At 36.1% G+C, this 22,170-nt stretch overlaps 1 protein-coding gene and 1 long non-coding RNA gene across 3 annotated transcripts in view; both read right to left on the bottom strand.

Annotated features, from left to right (window-relative positions):
- Positions 1–19,365, bottom strand: part of LOC143684851 (uncharacterized) — a 41,214-nt gene extending 21,849 nt beyond the window's left edge. The window contains exons 1-2 of one of the 2 annotated variants that reach the window (XR_013176222.1): positions 17,032–19,365; positions 14,167–14,424 (exon numbers count right to left, since the gene is read on the bottom strand). This is a non-coding gene — a long non-coding RNA (uncharacterized LOC143684851). Of the gene's footprint in view, positions 1–14,166; positions 15,268–17,031 lie in introns of those variants that run through there. The other variant, XR_013176221.1, reaches the window with a different exon arrangement.
- RIMS1 (regulating synaptic membrane exocytosis 1) overlaps positions 1–22,170 on the bottom strand; it is a 490,334-nt gene that overhangs the window by 362,216 nt on the left and 105,948 nt on the right. The gene's annotated exons all lie outside the window — the stretch shown is intronic.

The following is a 22,170-nucleotide window of genomic DNA, read 5'->3' as shown; positions in this document are numbered from 1 at the left end:
GGGGAAAAAGAAACTTTAAGTATCCTATTCTCCATAAAAGCAAGGAGAATGCTAGATAAATTGTCAAAATCAACCTTCTTAAAACTTCGGAAATTAACCAAAAACAATCCAAAGAGCAATCATTCTAGAAAAAAAAAAGTCTGAGTATTGGCAAGAACAGTGAACTTTGTAGGATTAACTTATCTATTCCCATTTCCTTCTCTTCAACTCCACAGTAGCCTTGAAGACCAGATGCCCCAGAATCAAGGTAGCTGTGAAAAAACTAGAGCCCACTAGTCCCTAGACGGGACATACCTGGTCTGGAGCTCCCTAAAAAGTGCCAACCATATAGAAAGGTGACTACTTTACCTACTGGGCAAGTAGCTGATGGCAAAATCCCATCAACAGCCTTGTCTTTATTTGACCTGACATAGAGCCACTCAGTAAGGAAAGCTCTAACCCTAATGTATTTGTTGAAAACATTCCGAAACAACTGTTTTAACATCACAGCTCCCTAAGTGACAATAAGAGTTGGACAAACAAAAAGGTGGCCAAAATATTTAAAAGGAAAATATGAGGAAGGAGATGTCCATAGGGAACTTAAAAACTCTAACATATTTAGGGAATCATTTTTTTTTCAATCAGCTCGGCAATGACAGAGTCTCCAAAAATTTTGTACAAGAATGTTTGTATGTTAAGAATTACAATTTGTTTAGGGAATCCTAATGGCCATACACATGTGCAAGGCTGTGTGTGTGTATATCCAGGAAGGACCTGACAAACCCATAATGTCTCACTTCTAGCTAATACTGAAGCATAAAGTGAAGGCTAAAGCATACTTGTAAACTGCTGCCAGAGCACTGAAGACATGCCTCAACACACACACACAGCCCCTCAATAAAGGATGTGAGACTCACTGGTTCAAGGCATTTAATAATAATAATAATACATATATATATATATATATATATATATATTTTTTTTTTTTTTTTACATGGGCAGGCACTGGGAAACAAACCTGGGTCCTCTGGTTTGGCAGGCGAGCATTCTTGCCTGCTGAGCCACCATGGTCCATTTAATAATATCTTTAGTTGTCTATTAAATTATCCAAGTAAAAACTTTAGTGACCACATGCAAAAAGGAATACAGACTTTGCAGAAGCAATCCAGAGGAGTCATTATACAAACAGCAACAACACCAAACCTTTGTGATATCTGGGACTAAATGATTTCAGAGTTGCCACATTATATTATTTATTATACCTAATTTTAAAGTAAAAATCATGAGACACACACAAAGAAGCAGTGAAGTAGGGCTTTTTTACAAGAAAAAATCAGGCAAGAGAAATTCGCCCAGCTCAGACACTAGACTTACTAGACAAACACTTTAAATGAACTATTATAAATATGTTCAAAAAGCTAAAAAAAATTAAAGGAAACCATGTCTAAATAATTAAAGGAAAGTATGAGAATGATGTCTTACCAATATAGAATACTGATAAAGACATAGAGGACTAGATAAAACAACCAAATGGAAACTATGAAGTTGAAAAATACAAAAAGGAACTCAATAACAGATTTGAACTTACATAGAAAGAAACAGTGAACATATCAATAGATCAATTGAAATTACCTGGTATGAGCAAGAGAAAGTTAAAAAAAAAAAGATGAACAGAAATCTACAGACTTGTGGTAGAGAGTTGAAAGTACCAATATGCATAAAGTATGTTCCAGCATGAGAAGAGAGAAGAGGTAGAAAGAACATCTGAAAAAATAATGGCTGAAAACTTTCCAAATTGATGTAAAACATACATTTATAAGTCCAAAAAGCCCAACAAACTATAAGTAGGATTAACGCAACGTAATCCAAATTTAGACACATCATAGTCAATCTGTCAAAAGCCAAACTTAAAAAGAGACTCTTGAAAGCAGCAAGAGAAAGATGACATCTTATACGAGTGATTCTCAAGAAGATTAACAGCTGAGTTCTCATCAGAAACAATAAAGAAATTTTATATCCAGCAAAATTGTCCCCAAAATCAGAAGAGAAATTTAAACATTCCTAAATAAATGAAAATAAGATATTTTTGCTAGCAGACCTGCCCTACAGAAGACACTAAAGGGAATCACAGGTTAAATGACATAACTTGAAACAGTAACTTAATTCCATCCAAATAAATACATAATAAAGGTCACTACATGGGTAAATACAAAAGACAATATAAATGTATTTTAGCTTGTAACTCTTTTCTTCTCTCATCTGATTTAAAAGACAACTGCATACAGAAATAAATTGACTGATGGCTTTATGAAGATGCGATCTGCATGACAATAATAGCAAAAAGGAGGGAGGAAGGAACAAGGCTACAATGAAGCAAAGTTCTTGTACACTGTTGAAAATAGGTTTTATTAATCCAATGTAGATCGTTTTAAGTTAACATGTTAATTAAAATCCCCAGAGCAATGCAGAAGAAAATAATCCAAAACAAATGCAGTTAAAGAAATGAAAGGGGATTAAAATGCTACATTGAAAAATATCAATTTGACAAAAAGGAAGGCAGTAATAGAGGAACAAAAGAAAAGAAATAAGATAAATAGAAAAATAACAGACATAAATCTTACTGTAGTGGTAATTGTAGTAAATGTAAGTGGACTAAACTCTTCAGTCAAAAGGCAAGAGATTGACAGATGAATTTTAAAGGAAAAAATGCAATCCAATTACATACTGTCTACAAATGGCAGACTTTAGGTGTATCAAACAGATGAAATTAGAAGTATGGAAAAATATTATTATGTAAACTGAATCCAAAAGAAAGCTGGGTGGCCATTCTAATAAGAGACCAAATAGATTTTAAAACAAAAATTGTTTCTAGAGATAAAGAGGTTACACCATCAGAAGACATAACAATCATATGTACATATGCACCTAACAGAGTCCTGAAAATATGAAACAAAAATTACAGAATTACAGGGAGTAATAGACAGTTCTACAATAATAGTTTGAGACTTCATTACCCCATTTTCAATCATAGACAGAATATCTAAATAGAAGATCATCAAGAAAATAGAAGACTTGAACACAGTAAATCAACTAAACCTAATGCATCTCCAGAACAGTGTACCCAGCAAAAGCAAAATACACATTTTTTTCCTCAAGTGAATGTGGAATTTTCTCCAAATAGGCCATAAAACAATCCTCAATAAATTTAAAATGATGGAAATCACACAGAATATATCCTCTGACCATAACTGAATGAAATTGAAAATCAATAACAGAAGGAAATTTTGGATATTCACAAATATATGGACATTAAACAATCTACTCATAAATAACCAATGGTTTAAATATGATATCACAAAGGAAATTAGAAAATACTTTGAGATGAATGAAAATGAAGACAGAGCATATGAAAAACTCATGGGATGCAGAAAATAGAAGAGCCTAAAGGGAAATTTATAGATATAAATGTCTATATCTTAAAGAAAATATCTCAAATCAATAACCTAATGGCATACCTTAATAAACTAGAAAAAAAGGAGCAAACAAAATTCAAAGAAAGCAGAGGGAAAGACATAACAATTAGACAAGAGTAGAAATAAAAGACATCGAGAATAGAAAAACAGTAGAAAAATAATCAAAACCCAACGTTATGTCTTTGAAACAACCCAACAAAACTGTCAAAACTGTATCTAGCCTGACAAAAGAAAAAAAAGAGGATTTAAATCACTAAAATCAATAATGAAAGGGACGAGCATCACTACTGATCTTCCTGACATGAAAAGCATTGTAAGGGTATACTATGAATGATGGAAGGCAAACAGATTAGATAACTCATGCAATGGGAAAATCCTCATAAAACACAAACTACTGATACTGTGAAGATATCTATACCAAATACAAGAAAAAGAAATTAAAAGCATCCATATTGGAAAGGATTAATTAAACTTATTCCTAGTTGCAAATGATATGTTTTTGTATAGGAAAATCCTAAGGAATCCACAGGAAAAAAATTTTAACTTACTAGAACTAGTAGAAAAAGCTCAAGAAGTTAGGAGGATCAGTTTGTCATGGCTGCTGTAACAAAGCATCACACACTACTTGGCTTAAACAAAAGGAATGTACTGTCTCAGGGTTCTGTCAGCAGGACCATGCTTCTGACTCCTGTAGGGATCTAACAGTGGCTTTCTGTCTTAATTCATTCTCTGCCTCTATTTCATGGTTGTCTCTGTCTCTGCATCAGTCATCTCTGTCCAATATTTCTCTCCCTTTAAGGACACCAGTCATATTGGACTAGGGTCACCCTAAACTAGCTTGGCCTCATCTCAACTAATAACATCTTCAAAAATCCTATTTACAAATAAGTTTACATACATAGGATCAGAAGTGAGGACCTGAGCATGTCTTTCTGGAGGATATGATTCAATCCATAACAAGTACCAATATACAAAAATCAATTGTATACCTTTAAACCTGCAATAAACAATCTGACTCAACTATAAAAAATAAATAACCCAGTTTAAAAATGGGACAGAGGATTGAACAGGTATTTCTCTAAAGAAGATATAAACAATGAGCACATGAGAAGATGCTCAACATCATTATTCAGGGTTTTTGAATATCAAAATGACAATGGCTAAAAATCAAAGATGGACAATAAAAACATGAGAATGTGGAAGAATTGGAAACTTCATTCATTGCTGACAGGATTATAAAATGGCACAGCCACTTTGGAAAATAATTTGCCATTCCTTAAAATATTAACCATAAAGTTATGATATGATCCAGCTAATCTATCCTAGATTTAACTCTAACAAAATTGAAAATGTATCTCCAGAGAAAGATTTGTACATGGATATTCATACAGTATTATCCATAACAATCAAAAGTTGAAATGGACAAATAAAGTACGGTATTATCCATACAATGCAATTTTATTACCCATACATAAAAAGAAATGAAAACCTAACAAACATACTACAACATGGGTGATCATTGAAACTAATACTAAGTTTAAGAAGACAGTCACAAAGCTAAACATTATAAAATTCTCTCTATATGAAATGTCCAGATCCAACAATTCTACAGAGACAGAAATAGATTAGTGGTTTCTAGGTAGGATGTAGGAGGGACTGCAGCGTGACTGCTAATGGGTAGACACAGGTTTCTTTTTGGGATGATGAAAACATTCTGGAATTACACAGTGATGATGGTTGCACAATTTCGTGAATATTTAAAAACCACTGAACTGCACACTTTGAAAGGGTGAATTGTTTGTTTTGTAAATTATGTCACAATAAAGTTGTTATTAAAAAAGAATAGTCAACTAATGTGTGAGACTAAAGCAAAAAATGTTTCTTTGGTACAAATCTATACTTTGACTAGTGCATCTCCTAATATAACTTATGTAGATAGTTGACTGAACACCTTAAGTACATGGAACTTTGTATAGGACATGAGATTTTGTTGGTTTGTCCACGTGATGCCCTGATGAATCCCAGAGTGGTCTGATCAGTGAGTGGAAAAGTATTTGCAAAGTTCCCTTCAGGGAATGATGAGAATGGGGGAAAGCTCAACTTTCCCAAGTTGAATTCTTGATATTCTCACAAGCAGTGTGGACAACCAAAGCTATAGGCTGAGCCCCCAGTCTTGGGGTTTGTTCATATGAAACTTAACCCCACAGGGGATAGGTCAAGCCTACTTAAATTTAAGCCTAAGAGTCACCCCCAAGAGAACCTCTTTTGTTGCTCAGATATGGCCTCTCTCTCCAGCCAACACAGCAAGCAGACTCACCACCCTCCCCCTGTCTACGTGGGACATGACTACCAGGGGTGTGGATCTTCCTGGCAGCGTGGGACAGAAATCCCAGAATGAGCTGAGATTCAGCATCAAGGGATTGAGAAAAACTCTAGAATGAGCTGAGACCCAGCATCAAGGGACTGAGAAAACCTTCTTGACCAAAAGGGGGAAGAGTGAAAGAGACTCCAAACAGAGTTGAGAGGTTATCCTGGAGGTTATTCTTACGCATTAAGTAGATATCACCTTGTTATCCAAGATGTAATGGAGAGGCTGGAGGGAACTGCCTGAAAATGTAGAGCTGTGTTCCAGTAGCCATGTTTCTTGATGATGACTGTATAATGATATAGCTTTCACAATGTGACTGTGCAATTGTGAAAACCTTGTGCCTGATGCTCCTTTTATCTACCTTGTCAACAGATGAGAGGAACATATGGAATAAAAATAAATAATAGGGGGAACAAATGTTAAAATAGATTTAGTTTGAAATGCTAGTGATTAATGAAAGAGATCAGTAAGGGGTATGGCCTGTAAAAAAATTTTTTTCTGTTTGTTATGTTTTTCTGTTGTCTTTTTATTTCTTTTTCTGAATTGATGCTAATGTTCTGGGAAATGATCATGATGATGAATATGCAACTATGTGATGATATTGTGAATTGCTGAGTGTATCTGTTGGGAATGTTTGTTTCTTGTAATTTTTTTTAATTAATAAAAAATAAAAAAAAAAAAGAATAGTACTGTGACTGGACTTTACTGCATCTATCATATGAAGAGAAGAAGTTGAGCCAAAGAAGAAAGCTATGACTTAAGCTTATAAATGTCATTGCTGTCTCTTTTAGGCAAATTGCTTCCTTACTTTCTGGATTCTCAGGGTACTCAATCCACATTTTTACATAATAGTCACCTTATATTATCATCATGTTTCCGTGCCTGTCTTCCTCATTATTGTAGGAACTTGTCAGAGTCACAGAGTCTGTTTTGTTCTATCTATACAGCCACGACATTTAGCACTATTTACATACACAGTGGCCATTCAATAAATTATTCATATTGATGAATAAATATATTAGGTCAGAAAAAACTGAATTCTAGTTAAAAACCTTCTTAATTATAAGTCCTGAATTTATGATATAATATTCGTAAATTATATTGCTACTTTTATTCAGGCAAAGACCAGAGTTCAAAGATGTATTAGTTGTTTCAGGAGAAGCATATGTAATGCTGAGGCTATTTTCTAGGCGTTCCATAAATAGATTTACGTGGCCCAACACATAAGTGTTATAGGCATATGAATGTAGGAATATATTTATGCAGTTACAGTGCCTGAAGGAACTTTAAGAGTTGTTGAGACTCTTAAACAGAAAAGTTTAAGAAACCAAGACTTAAAGCACAGTGTCACCTGGTAGGCATAAAGAGGCATAACTGAAATGCAGGTGTCTTGATTCCTAACACAGTGTTGACTTTGCAAAACATGCCCTAAAACTAAGTGCCATTCGAAAGCATACCTTCATAAAATGTATGCTCTCAACATACAATTGAATCCAAACACCTCTTTATTGCCTTAGCCCACAGTACCAAAAATACAACAGAGTAATCTTTCCTAAAACATAATCTGGATAACGGGACTCCCTTGCTTCAAAGGTCTCAAAGCCTTCACATCACATTTCAAACGCCGTCCAGATTCTTCCCTAGTGCCAGCAAAGTTCACTATACTCTGCTCCTCATAAATCCCCACCACCGTCTCCCTGCAGCACTACTGCTCTCACCCACTATGCTCTAAACACACGCACTTCCTCTAGGGTCTTGCACACACCAAATTCTCTGTGACTCAGAATGTGCACCCAGGTTGCTAGTTTCTCCAGAAGACTCCACCCCTGCTTTTTCCCTTTGTTTGTTTTATGTTACCTTTGTTTGTTATGGCTGGTTATTCATGCCTTAAGTTTCAACTAAATGCCATCTTTTCAAGAAGGTAATTGCCTGACAACCCTAACTCAGTTTCTCCCTTTACTGTGTCCTATGTTATTTACTTTTAAAGAACTGAACTTCTTAAATTTCTCATTTACTCGTTTTCCTAATTACTTTCTGCTTCCTGTTAATCTACAAGCCTCATGTCAGTAGAAATCAAGTCTATCCAGTTTGCTACTTTATCCTTAAAATGAAGCTGATAAGGCATTGAATAAGTATTTGTTAGATGAATGATAAATGTTAAATATTGTTCAAAAAAGTCTTCCTTACTGTCACAACAGTCCCTGGATTCCAGAGGTACTTGCAACAGAGGCAAGTAATAAAAGTGCATTCTCAAGTGTCTTTTTTGGATTTATGGAAAAGCAAAGGAGATTTTCTAGAGAAGCAAATTATTTTAAAAAACTAGAAGTAATAAACCATCTCCCACCAATTGATTAATCAGCAAAATCTCACTGATCAGCTCTGTATTAGTTCCTTACAGGAAAATGAAAAAGGGATGAGCGATGGTTCCATTCCTCAAATTGCTTAAATTGTAACTGAAATAAAAAGAACCATTTGGGGGCAGTTAATGAAAAGCACAAAGCTGCAAACAGTTAGTGGGTCTTTCTAACTGATACCTGACCATTTATGTTAAAGGCAAATATTTGGAATATATTCATATAGCAGGGATAATTTAAATGGAGAGCCTAAATGAATTCTCATAGTGGACATACACACACACACAGATTTACTTCCACAAGCAAAATTTAGTCCCACAAGCATAAGTTTAGTAAGTTCAAAATTGAGAGTCAGTGGAAGTAGAAAAGGACTGGTCAGGAAGATGAAGACAGTGTCATTTGAACCACTCTGGAATTTAACATCTGATGGCCAAAGAATATAAGGAGATCGTTTCAAGAAAGAAAAGTTCAGAACAGAGTGACCAGTGTTACAGAGGTATCAAGGAGAACTAAGACAAGCAAGGGGCCATGAGATCTGGCAGTGAAGTGCTCACTAAGCATACAGGCATGTTGATGAGATTATTCCCTCCAAATTCACCCCACTACACCACTATCCTCACCACTGATCACCTTAGTTATTTCTGAGCCCTCCCTCACCTCTATCTCCACTTCAGTCACTGAGGGTGACAATTCTTTGATGATTTGCCCATCCTACTGCTGTGGAGAAAAGATAAAAGCAGATGTTTCATTAACGGTCAGAAAGCACTCCTCTGACCTTGTAGGTGCAGGAGATGGAAAAAGTAGGGAAAAAATAAGCAGCTCCAGGCACACAGATTCAGCCTGCTCTGTGCAAGGACAATTCTGCCTCATTCTTTATTTCTTTATGGGGTTTCTGATATGGATTTAGCCACTTGCTTTCACTGGATGAAAGGTAAATACCACTCCAGGTGAGTTCAATTTTTTCTTGTAGTCTGGAATTTCAAATTCTTCACTCTTCTACTGCCCAATCCTATTTTTCTTACATCCAGTCTGACTCTGCCTTAGGTCACCTGTTCACATAGTCCTGTGGGTTCCACAAGCATTACTACCGATCTTGCTTCTGAATGCACAAGCTCTTTGTCTTTGCTCAGTGAAATCCAATGCTATTGCTACCACCTCCTCAGGCTGGCACGCATGGCACTTTTCCCTGCCTGAGATGCTGTGCTTATGTGAGCACTGAGCAGCTTCCGTGCACTCCCACCGTGTACAACTTTAGTCTTTTGTTCTCATCAATCCCACTGAGGTATTTTTAAACATTTTATCTTTAGGATGCTATATTCAACCTTTTTTTTTTTTTTTTTTTTTTGAAATTCCCTTTCCAGACTTCAAGGGAATTATCACCAAGTCTGACAATAATGGTGCCTGGGGTGCTGTATCACCCTTCGTAACTATGTGTCTTAGAACATTTTTTGCTGATAACAGTATTTCTTTCTCCTGTAGCATTAGTGACAGCCGCTCTCTATACAGAGTTTGAGCAACTTTTTAAAAAGTCCTGATAGTCCACATTCCTTAAAGACATTTTTATTTGAATTATGAATACGCTACCCTTTTAGGAAAGTTTTTCAAGTTACAACTGTATTTAAACCTGAGACACACTATACCTAAGAGGGACTCTTGTGAGTTGGAAATAGAGTGCTGGCACTAGTTTCAGGGGCTCTCACCAACACAGGGGCAGAGTTAAACAACTTTCTCCCCTTCTATGTCTTTAGTTTGAGTGTTCAATACCTAATCATTTAACCACCTCACATCACAGGAATAGGAAGATAAAATGAGTTAAATCTAAAAATGCTGAAAAGCATTCTGAACTCTTTTGAGGACTTCCATGTCCTCACCATCTGTGATGGTTAAATTCATATGTCAACTTGGTCAGTTTACGGTGCCCAGGTTTTTGGTCAAGCAAGCACTGGCCTGTTATTGAGAGGACAGTAACATATACAGGACGTGGTCAGACTGTGAAGAATTTTGTGCTGTGCTGGAAATACTGAGTTTCCTCCTTTGGGGCTACTATGAGATTTCTAGCTTCAGAGAATGAGCAAAATTTGGAACATTAAATGACATTAGGAAATAAACGGACTAGAAGCAGAGTATTTGAGTTTGGTTTGGGTGTTTTAAAGTGAGATAACTGAAGAAATACACACATGTATATTCAATCAATAGAATACACTATAACATGCCTCTGTGTGCATGTATCTGTATGTATGTGCCTCAGCCTGGTAGCTGAGAGACATCTAAGAAATGAGTAGAAAAGGACTGACGGAAGGACAACTTGAAGGAAGGATTATTGCAATAGATTTGTTTCGATCTCTAAAAGTGATAAAAGGAGAAAATTTCACAAAGTAGGAAACTATAAACAGTACCAAAAGCCTAAAGCTGAATATGCAGCATGACAATAAAACAAGACAATTGGATTTAATAAAATCTATTTATGGCTGGAGCGGACAGGTTCTAATGTAGTGGCAAATGCAACAGCCAAACTGCAGTAACTGTTGTATTAGTCCCTTTCTGTGATGAAGTTTGGAAGTGACGAGGAAGGCAAAGAGAGGGCAATAGCATATGCGGGGTGGATGCATTAAGGAATGGCTTGTTTGTTTGCATAGATTATTTAGAATAAGTAAACTTTAAATGTGACTATAGGCTGAAGAAAAGAAAACCAGACAGATAAGAAACTGAAAAGAAAGAAATGTAGTTGGAATCATTAGATCTTTCAAGGTGATAAACTTCTTAAGGACTGGTTTTCTAAACTATGCTTACATAATATTATTACTCAGTCTCCCAGATATGATTGATGCATACATTTATATAACTTAAAATTTGTTGAACCTTAAAGTCAAACAATGAAAAATAGATTATCTACAGGGGAAATTTGTATAATTCTTTTAAAACTATACTCCCAAGGATTGTTGTCGTTGTTTTGCTTTACTTATGAACCATATCATATATTGATATCCAAGAAAGATAGGGCAAATGTGCAAGCTAATTCCACTCTCCTTCCAACCCCTGCCACATTTTCAGAAACGGACTGAAATGAATGAAAAGAAAAAAATAGGGAAAAGAAATTTATCAATGCTAAAATTATGGAACATTATCAACTTACTGTCATAAATTTTGAGAAAAGTCTGTAAGATATAATGTATTTCAATCCAAATCATAAGATGTTCTTAACTGATATTCAACTATGCTTCTGAAGAGCAGTAAAATGGCACCAGAAGTAGAGGACATTATGAATAAAAAAAAAATCACCCAAATCTGAGAGGGAAGGAGTGGAAGCATGGGCTGGCTATGAAAGATGGAAACACTCTACTGAGACATGCCATCCCACCACTGACAAATAGTAGCAGTAGGATCCAAAAAAATGCAGGCAGCCTTGACAACTTAACACCACAGCAGTAAATATATAATTTTTACCAATGTTAATTTATCTGAGATGCAATTCTTAAAGGTAATATTAAAGATGGAGAAATTTTTAAAGTTACTAAAGAACTACACTTCCTTACCCAACATCTGAGGGGGGTGATATTCTTGCCAATTTATTTTACGGAATCCCAATAGGAAAACCTAATAAGTAACACAAAATACCTGACCTTAATATACAGATCTAAAGATACCTCTATTTATTTTCACATTTTAATCTGAATCTCCATATATACCTATTTGTCCATCTCACCAACTAATATCAAGAGGCGTGTAGATTGGAAACACTAGCAGCATTTCCATTCAAGTCAAGAGCAAAACAAAGATAATCATCCTCACCGTTATTTAGTATTATTGTGAGAGCTGTTCTAATGTATTTTAATGAACAAATAAAATAAGAATTCTAAAAATTAGAAAGCAGGAAGTAAATTTACTGGCATTTGCTGTGATTGTCTACCATGAAAGCATAAAAAATGAATATATGCAAACTACAGAACAAATTCAATGAACATAAAAGAAAATGAAAATAAGTGAAACGTTAATCTTGATTTGAAATTAGAAGACTCAATATTTAAAGAGGCAAATTCATTTATAAACCTATTATTAATTTAAATGGAGATTTATTGGCATTGAGAAAATTATACTGAAACTCATCCTGGAAAAACACAGAACAGTGAGATACAGTCAAAATAGTAAAAAGAAAGGACAGACTATTTGCTTTTGAAAGTATGAAAGTATATGTTAAAAAAAAACAGTTAAAATAATTCGGTAATAGCAGTAAATAGACCTGAAATGAAAAGAGAATATAAAAAAAAATCTATGTACAGATAAACGTGATAATGTGGAATTTCAAATCATGGAGAAATGTGGATTGATTGATTTATTCTTTCTTTGAGCAAAAATTTGCTAAGCGATAAAATTTTGCCCTGCTTTATTTTAGGTGTTAGGTGAAGAGACTGAAGGCCCCTGCCCACTTGGAATTTACAATCTTGTGCAGAAGACCATAAACAAATAAACAAATGGATATGCAATTTAATGTAGGTGCTCATGCATGCTACAGAGAACAATACAACAGTACAGATAGGAAAAGTGAGGAAAAGCACTGCTCTAGATGAAGGCACCAGGAAAGGCCTTGAGGAACACGTGACTTTGGAACAAAAAACTTAAGAGCGAGAAAGGTCACCCACGCATGCAGCTAGGCGCATTGGGAGATCAGTGATTGGGCCACGCAAGCCTAATATAGTAGGTATTTAAAATTTAAGAAGTAAAAATATTAAACGTTCAACAACGGCAGTGAATGCTTCTAAAAATAAAGTAATGAACAGTATTACGAACTTAAATTGAAAACTGGGGACAGGAAACCAAAAGACCCCATTCTGAGAGCAGCCACTCTAACTTCTCAGTAATCATTACACATTTTAGAGGTCTTATTTTTTACCCATAATTCTGGATATAAACAAATGACATCTTTCAATTCCTATAACTCTTTATACATTTTCATTATTCAGAACATCCAAGTAGAATAAGCTATTTTACTTGCTTTCTATCAACTCTGATTGAGAATTATAAAAATTCTGAATTTTTATATTAGCTCACATGGCTAGCTTTTCTTATAAGAACATGCATATTTTTAAGGTTCTTGATGTCTGTAATTATTTCGAAATTTCCCCCTTCTCTTTTGCCCCATTTCACTTTAAAAAGAAAAAAAAAAACACCTTGGCTTGTAGTAATAAAATTATTTTCATGTTTGCAGTTCTAATGCAATAACACCTGCTTCTAAAAAGACCTCATTTCACAAAGTGCTATTTAAGTTTTGCAATCATTTTGACATCCCAGCCTAATTGTTCAGGTTTCAGAGAAGAAATTAATGAAAGGGACAACCATTTAAAGCAAAAGAATTTTGTTCACAGTTCATTAAATATTTTAAATGGCCATGTTATTTTATGGCTTTTGCATTCCTTCTGAATTTTAGCTGGCTTGCTGTTATAACCAGGAATTTGGAATCTTTTTTCAAAGAAATCCTGCTGCACAACAGTTATCATCTAGCTTATAAATACATTATTATTTTAATTTTGTATTATTGAAAATGAAGCTACATTTCCAAGCTCATGTCAAGGTTTAATCATTTTAGGGGCACATAATGGAACTCTTCAATAATACGACAAAGTTTATCAGTTTTCTAAAATTATATGCCAGTGGACTTTGCCTCCCCCCAAAAGTAATTAATTTACTTAGTGTAAGTTTTTTGTGAAGAGCAGTTATTGAGAAGTGTTTCAGGCAAAATACTGTTCTCCCTCTAAGGAAAAGATGACCCAGAAATACATAGATAAAAATTCCAATAAAACTGCATTAGCACAAATTTTTCTGTTACTCTATATCCAAACCTTGAATGTAAAGATAATAGATCAATTACTACCTTGGGTTAGTTGTTATCTATCTAATTATTAGATCTACAAATTATTATTATTACTATTAATTAGAACTTTTTATAATGAATCAAAGCCATGAAATGGGCAGATTTTAAGCAGCTCTGCAGCCATACCCCTCCTTTTATGAGAACTGCCTCTCCAGTAACACAGTGGGTCTCAGAGCCCATGCTGCACTATTTTACTCCATCTCCATCCTTGCCGAGGTTCATGCCAGGCTGGACCTCTCTTCTGCACCTCCACAGTCCCTCTGTACAGGGACACTAGGACATCAGCCAGCAGATCAGTAAGACCATGACAGGGAGGAAAGGTGAGATCAGGGGTGAGTTTGCTATTTTCTGCCATCTGTATATATAATGGCAGTAAAAAGACATCTGTTGTAAGAGAAAAGAATAAACCACAGATTAGGAAGGAAAGTCTTGGGTCCTGATGCCACTTATTGTACTAATCCTGATTCTCCCAGTAAATTCTCTCCTCTTAATCAATTTGAAATTTGATTTTTCTAGTTGTAAATTTGAATTAGATAATAATAATAGAATAGAACCTAAAATATAAGCACTTCGCTTTATTTGAAAGGCAGGGATTTCATATTTATAGCATGGGTTAAAACTTAGATGCAAACACTATAACCATTATGGCCAACTCCATTATATAAAAACATCATTGACTTATCGTTCTGTATGCTGAGAACAAAATTTGGGGTCCCACGGGATCATCTAGTTCACACTCAGATGCACACACACCCCATACTAAAGGTCACAAAATTAAAAACTAGAGATAAAACAGCTTACCTGGGTTTATACTGCATGAGTGTAAAAGAGGTTAGAGGTTTAAAATTTAAAACTCTATTCTTCAGGACTATAAAGAAAATATGTCTGGAAGAAGAAATGTTTAAGGAACTAACTTTAAATTTAGACATGAATGGTATCACAGTCTCTTGTAAACGCAATTATTTTAGCTTAGTTATAAGCATAGTTTTTCAGAGTCGTGTCACATCATCAGTCTCCTTATAATAAATGGTATTTGGGGATGGGCTCAACGGACTTGCCCTACATCACAGGCCTTTCCTCCTAGACGCACAGGAAACCAAGGCTCAGTCCTCACGTCATAGAGTGTGTCAGGTCCACACGATGGAGGAAACGCTGTGATCCTAGCCTATGCGAGTAGCTTCACATGTGAATGGGATCTGAAGTAATTCAGGAAATCCTTTTCTCTATTTCAAAATTATTTTCAGCTTTGAGACACAAAAGCAGAACGAGGGCTTGCTCTAGTCAGCGCAGACAGAATCTTCGGTGCAGTGTCTCATGGCTCAGCTTTGGAGATAAAAAGCAGGCAAGGCGACATAATTGAAAGGAGAAATCATAATGCATCATTTCCCATATGTTTAAGATGCAATCTCCATTTGATTGTCAAAATTTGGATTGCTGCCTTCAGTTTATTGTACTTTCCTTTGTTCAAAAGAGTACTGGTGATTCCGACAAGTCTTTTGTGCGGTCATGATGGCACAGGGGCTGTTTCTGAAGTAGCTGTACCCAAATGCAAAATACCATTAAGGTTGAGAAATGGAGTGGGGCTCAGAGAGTGATGGAGAGTATCTGTTAAGTCCGCTTTTTGCAAAATTAAGTTTGTTTGTAGGCTGTGTCAAAATGCTTCCGTGACACTGTCAAAATTACCTTGTCTAATGAGCACTGGCAAAACGTTTTTTATTAATACCATGTTGCATTTTATATTTTGTGCCTCTTGAGGGCAAGGGCCTTCTGTCAGCACATTTATCCTTTTAATACCTATGTTACAATAATTCTACAGCCATTATTTGAATTGTGTTGACTTACTTGGCATATCAACATTTGGCAGAGTAAAGAGAAAAAGAGAGTTTCTCTTACATATGTTTGCTGGAAGCATTTTCTCTTTTTTCCTAATAAAATGCTCTGCCAAACCCCAAATGGCTTGGGTTCATCTTTTTAAAGACCAGTTTTAAAGCAATAATGCTAAATTCTCCCACATAAATCCTCTATATAGAAAATGGCAAGGGAGATGAAAATAAACAAAAGCATCCGGGGGAATACCTGTTACTCTCTTTCACAAGCTATGCTAATAAAACAAACTCCAACTATCACTGGTTAGTCTCCTCTCTCAATGGCACAGTGGCTTGAATTGTTGTCGCTTGGAAGATTATTTTTAGAAAATGAGGTACTTTTAAAATCAGAACTGAAATGCTGACAATCTAAAATATATTGAGCATTGCTCATTTGATCAATGACAATGCAAAAAGCTTCCATTTGTGGCCATTTTTCAGAAATTACATAACAACATCCATATCTGAGCCAGAATTTACAAAGGAAATCCAATTTTAAAAACGGCAAGGAAATAACCTCCACCCCACCATTTCCTGGAAGTTTAAATATAATTCTCCATGTACCACACCGGACAAAGTATAACTTGAAAAGAACTGTAAATCTGGAGAAGAATAAGGATTGCATAGGTTCAATCTGCAACTTAGCAAAGTTTTCCCAGTCTAGAAGCCCCAGTCAGACATGGTCAGCTGCAGTTATTTGTGGTGGTTTTGTCCTTTTGTACTAAAGACAGGGAGAAGAAACATAGACCTTCTTCACCATGATTGATTTCTACCCAGGAAGTTTTCCTATTTTAAAAATATTCAACAAGAAGTCAAGATGCCAATCATACCAAAATAGCAATGCTCCTGTTTACTTTTCTGTTCTGCATGTGATGAACTCTGGGCATGAGAACAAACCGACGTCAGCCCAGACTCCACCTGGAGCTTTCCCTCTCCTCACATCATTGAAAACAACTTTTTCTTTTTTCTTTAAATAAAGTCATGGAATAAAGAGGCCTCGAAAGACCTTGTGACAAGTTAGTATCTGACACCTGTAGGCAAAAGAGTCTTCTTTCCTCATCTTTAAAATGTCAGGGGCTGAGACTCAGAAACCTCTCTTAAAAGAGCATTCTGGTATTGCAATTACCTGAACATCAAGAAGCAGCTTTACCGATGACTAATCGACATCTCAAATGATTTTATTAAATGCAATTTCTCCTCCACAGTCTGCTGTGTGCTGAGATAAGAAAAATCTGATTAAAATGTTCTTGTTCATTTAAGCTCCAATTAGCAGTCCACTGAAAATATAATGTGATTATTTAAAAATTATGAAGAGACCAAGGCACATTCTTGAGTCTAAGCCTTAGGCGTTACATATAACAATTCCCATGCACGCTGGCACACGTGCCCCGTTAAGGTGGAAGCACCCAGGTCTGTCACTCAGGGAAACTATCAGGTTTACACCAAAAACCTGGGTAGTGGGGGCCAAGCATTCTATTGGACCTCTCTGAACCTCAGTGCCCTAAGCAAGAATGGTGGATAGGGTGATCCTACTGTAGGGCTCTTTAAGTCCTGACTCCTCTATTTGATATAATTTTAAGAGTAAATGCGAATGGACAGATTAACATTTCTTGGTATGTGTTCTGAAGAATTGGTAGTTGGAAGAAATTTCTTCATTCAGTAAATCCCCATTACAATTCATTTGTATCTTCCATTCTTTACGACTTCTCTAAACCCCCACAGTGCTTTATTTGTCCCTTTTTTGTATAACATTATATTTATGCTCTGTTTTTTTTGGGGGGGTGCAAGACTGAAACTGCAACTAAAATGAATATCCTTGAAGGTAAGGACTGGATCTGATATCATCTCGGATTCCTTCACAAAATTTAGCCCAGTGATTTCTGAACAGCGTGTGCTTATATTTGATGTGTAAATGAATGCTGAATAAACTGTCAACTTTGGGTCACTGAAGATACAGTCATTTAGATGGCCTAATCAAATACAAAGGATCTGGGTTTTAGGATGTACTACTGAAAAAAGCACATGGTAAAGTAAATTAACAAGTAAGTGGTAAGGCTTCAGATATTCTTTTCAATATGTTCAGATGTTCTGGATAAATTCACAAAATGCTGTAAAATTTTTAGTTCTCTTAAATATAAAAGACAAGTGACTCAGCCTTGATGCAGTCTCAAAATAAAGTTGGCAATTTAAAGGAAGTAATGTGTAAAAATAAGGCAGTATAGTATTACTATATTCCTTTCAGTATGATTTAGAGAAGAGAGTCCTAGATAAAAGAAATAGAATGTAGTTGGAGCTACTAATTATGTCCGTGTAAGAGATCACTGGATTTTCTGTGTTCATTTTAGTTCTTTGAAACGTCGTTTACAACCAAAATATAATATCCTCTACAGAAATACATTTTAAGGTATTCTATCTTTCTTAGATATGATAACATTCTGCTATTATAGCAACTGTTTAAAAATACATTTCCTGGAATCTTTTAAGACTATGACCTCATATCATTACCAGATTGTTGGAAATTGAATTATGTCCCCAATAAGAGGCACGTTCGGGTCCCGACGCCTGGTCCTGTGGGTGTGAGCCCATTTGTAAGTAGGACCTTTGATGATGTTAGTTAAGGTTTGCCCAAACTAAATTAAAAGTTGACCTTAATCCAATGTGGCTGAAGTCCTTATAAGCAAAGAAACTTGGATACAGAGAGAGAAGTCACCAAGAATAATCAAAAGCTGGAGGTCAACAGAACCTGGAAGAGAAAGGAGGAGATGCTACCATGTGCATTGCCATGTGACAGAAAAGCCAAAGAACCCCAGTGATTGCTGACCAGCCAGAAGATACTGACCCTGAGAGGAAGCAAGCATCTGAAACCAGAAGCCAAAAAATTTCTGTTGTTAAGCCAACCCCGTATATGATATTTGTTCTAGCAACTGAAAAACTAATACACAGATGCTATTATTTTAGAATACTAGCATCCAATTTGGGATCAAACTTAGTCATTCCTGTGCCCTGCATGACTTGGTCTAAGCCTGCTCCTCCAAACTCACCACGGCCCACTCTAATGCCCACTCCAGAGTGTTTCAGTCATCCTGGGCTGTAGGACATGTTCCTTCCAATCCTGGAGCTGGCTGCCTGGGTTGCCCACTCCTCAGCTTTCCACAGGCTGGCTGCTTCTCATCTGTGGGCTCCAAGGGCTCTCACAGAGACCACATCTCATTCCTATATTAAAGTATCCTTTTCTATTATTCTCCACCATATAATGTTATTCATTTCATCCCTACCTCACATCACAATCTGCAATTATTTTATATATTTATCTGTACAGATTTACAAATAAATATTTATGATGTTTGAGGGTCTTCTCCAGTATGATCTAAATGCCATGACAAGAAGAACCTTGTCTATCTTGCACCCTGTTGCATTCCTGGTATCTAGCATGGTGCCTGGTACGCAGCAGATGCCATCATATTTTATCTGTTGAGTGAATGAACTGATCAATGATTAATATAATATAATTATTTTATTATAATATAATATAAAATATAATCAAAAACCTATAGCTCACAGATTTTTATCCATCTGAAATAAACTGAATGTAATTATTAGTCAGTATTTTCTGTAATTCAATTTATTACGCTATGAGATGAACTAAATTAAGTTAAAATGTGGCCCTGCCTTAAAAGATACTATGTTCTTGAGCAAAACAAAACCCTCACACAGGTAAGGTCCTAGTGAAGAAAATCTCGCCCATGCATTAGAAGTGCTGTAAACCGGCTGGACATATAAGTATTGCAATGGGCTAAAAGAAAGGGTAGATGATGTTGGGAATCATTTCCGGAGTTTACTGAATGTGAAGCAGTCTTAATGATGATAATAATAGCTGCCAAATATTGAAACTCTGCCATGTGCTAGCCACTGGAATAGAGATGCATTATTTTTCATTTCAGTCATTTTAATTTAAAAAGTCATACATACCTATAACAATAAAAACAAGAACAGTGTTCAAGTTAAATAATCTCCTCCTCCTCAGTTCCAGTCCACTTGTATAATGCAACCTCTATTGACAACGATGTGTATAAATTTCCATATATCTGCTTTTATTTACACATATCCTTTGGCACAGAGCTAATGTTGAGGTGGTTATACACAGACATTGGCAATCCAGCTGCTCAGACTAAGGGTCCCATTTGCTATGCTGATGCCTGTGCTTCACAAGTTACGTAATAATTGTGCAATAATTTGAATCATCCTGCTTAGGCACATATATGGTGGTGGCGGTGTTCTATTGACAAATGAACCCTATACGTAGATGGTGACATGTAAATTGCTTTATTAAAAATATGTTGTTGACATGTTTTCTAATTACAACAATAATAATAATATCATAGTAGCTATAGCTAATCTTCATGGTGAGTTTGCTGTGGGCTGGTTGCAATGCTGTAGCTTAACTATTTATCCCAACAACCTTTTTGGTTGAGTTGTTCTACTTTCCACCACTGGACAGAGGAAGACTTGCTTGATTCTCTTCAATAACTGCAAAGGTTTAAAACAATTCCATAACAGGGCTATACCATTGTTTATTCAACCATTTTCTTACTGGTGGACTTTCAGGGTTTTCCAATTTGTTGTAGTAAATATCCTTTTCCACAGATCATTACATACCGGCACCTTCTTCTGACAGAAATACTCCCAGAAATGGGACTGCTAGGTCAACCAGTATGAACAGTTTGATGCTAAAAAATAAATAGTTGCTAAGCAAAGGATTTAGGATATATTCCTTAAGATTTTACAGGCTCCAGAGAATTTGCACAGGCAGAAAAGAAATTGCATGGGATTTGAGTGAAAGGAATAACATAGATAAGGGTATGGTAGCGGTAAACACCATGATGTGCCTGTGTGGCAATCAGAGACCCAAACTCAGTAAAGTGTCACGTAGGGGTAAATAGATGTGGGAGGGAGGGAGGTTACGGAAAGGCAGGCTAGTCTGGACCTTAATGTCAACTGGAAGAATTTAGATTTGCTGCTATAGGAAGCAAATAACCATTTATAATTACTATTGTAAAATTTGCAATAATAAGACAAATGATTAAGCAACATTTCATAATTGAGGGGGGAACAGTTTGCTGACCCACACATACTTGAGCGTGGTGTTCTTTGGCAGACCATATGGACTCTTGCAGTCCTAGTTTCCTCAGGAACTCCTTGAGTAACAGAACTAGAACAACTCTAACTGTTCAAATGCAAATGCTCTCTCATCAACTCAAAATTGCTCCTATTATCAAGTTTGAGGAATATAACAACAGTGAAAGCCCTCTAAGGACACAATCAATGACACACCACAGGCAACTTCCTATTCCCAGCACTTTCTTCTCTTTTCACAGACTGAAGCCAATCAACCTTAAGCCCTTGACTAATAAGCCCCCTGGCCTCCCTGTCTGAATATACTTGTTTTCAGTGCCAGCAGATCCTCCTGGAGTGATAAGGATAGCTGGCCTCTCTAGTCAACCAACAGGTCTAATCAAAAGTGGTCTTACCTTGGCACAAAAGGCCAGGCCTCCACAGCTCTGTGATGCTGGTGCATGTCACAGAAGCCCCCTAGGTTTTCATAACTTTAGTTCTAACATAACAATTGCTCCATCAGAAAAAGTGTAGAGATCAAAATGGAAACAAGATAATCCAGCAACCTCGACCATACACAAAATCTAACAGCTGTCTATTTCTCTTTCGCTAGTTTTACTTCTTCTGTTCATCCTACAAATACTGATATTCTCCACGGCTTTTTACCCTCTTCTTCGAATACTCTGGAGATTATCTCATCTACTCCCAAGCATCAACATCATCTTTGAACAGACAACTCTAAAATCTACAGTCTCAAATTCTCTCCTGAGTTCTAGATCCATATTTACGATCCCTAATAAGATATTGAAAACACCCTCATACAGCAGGACCACTGTACAGCCATCTATGCCTGTTGTCCATTCCTATCGGCTGCTGTCTCATTTTAACTGCCAGTACTCATAAGTACAGGTGACTAAATATTTTTAATAACATGCCTAGTACAGCCTATCACCATCGACTCTGCTGTCCAAACAGGAAACTTAATAATGATTTAATTTTCTCCTCACTCAACATCTACAGCCAGTAATCATGTCTCATTTTGGTTCTCTCCAGATTTTATACAAACCCATTCTTTCCTCCCCATCCTAAGGCACTGTCATTGCTTTGGTCTACACAATGCCATCACTCTTGTTATAAGACAAAGGTGGTGGAT

The sequence above is a fragment of the Tamandua tetradactyla genome, chromosome 5 (genome assembly GCF_023851605.1).
Source record: "Tamandua tetradactyla isolate mTamTet1 chromosome 5, mTamTet1.pri, whole genome shotgun sequence".
NCBI classification, from domain to species: domain Eukaryota; kingdom Metazoa; phylum Chordata; class Mammalia; order Pilosa; family Myrmecophagidae; genus Tamandua; species Tamandua tetradactyla.
Note: the sequence above shows the minus strand (reverse complement) of the source record. Positions and strands in the feature narration are given on the sequence as shown.